Source organism: Halyomorpha halys, unplaced genomic scaffold, assembly GCF_000696795.3.
Source record: "Halyomorpha halys isolate HHAL.00 unplaced genomic scaffold, Hhal_1.1 Scaffold1134.1, whole genome shotgun sequence".
NCBI lineage: Eukaryota > Metazoa > Arthropoda > Insecta > Hemiptera > Pentatomidae > Halyomorpha > Halyomorpha halys.
Window position 1 is genome coordinate 40,598 of NW_027106193.1, and position 699 is coordinate 41,296.

The 699-nt window shown below is 35.3% G+C and overlaps 1 protein-coding gene across 2 annotated transcripts in view; it reads right to left on the reverse strand.

Moving 5' to 3' along the window:
* Positions 1-699, reverse strand: part of LOC106688468 (zinc finger Y-chromosomal protein-like) — a 63,462-nt gene that overhangs the window by 29,673 nt on the left and 33,090 nt on the right. The window lies entirely within an intron of this gene.

Genomic DNA, 699 nt, shown 5'->3' on the forward strand with positions numbered 1-699 from the left:
GATAAGGCTTTTCATCAGTATGAATGGCCATTATGTGTTTTTTTAAAGCACATTTATGAACAGTTTTATATTGACAATGAGGACATTGATGAGGCTTCTCACCAGTATGTCGGCCCATTATGTGATGATTTAAGTGGGTAGGACGAACTGATTTATATTCACAATAAGGGCACTGATGAGGCTTTTCATCAGTATGAAGGGCCATTATGTGTTTTTTTAAATCACTTTTCTGAACAGCTTTATATTGACAATGAGGACATTGATAAGGCTTTTCATCAGTATGAATGGCCATTATGTGTTTTTTTAAACCATCTTTCTGAACAGCTTTATATTGACAATGAGGACATTGATAAGGCTTTTCATCAGTATGAATGGCCATTATGTGTTTTTTTAAAGCACTTTTATGAACAGTTTTATATTGACAATGAGGACATTGATGAGGCTTCTCACCAGTATGGCGGCGCATTATGTGCTGTTTTAAATTAAATTTTTGAACTGATTTATATTCACAATAAGGGCACTGATAAGGTTTGCCACCAGTATGAAGGGTCGTTATGTGCTTATTTAAATAGCTAGGAACAACTGATTTATATTCACAATAAGGGCACTGATAAGGCTTGCCACCAGTATGACGGGTCATTATGTGCTGATTTAAATAGCAGGGACGAACTGATTTATATTCACAATAAGGGCACTGAT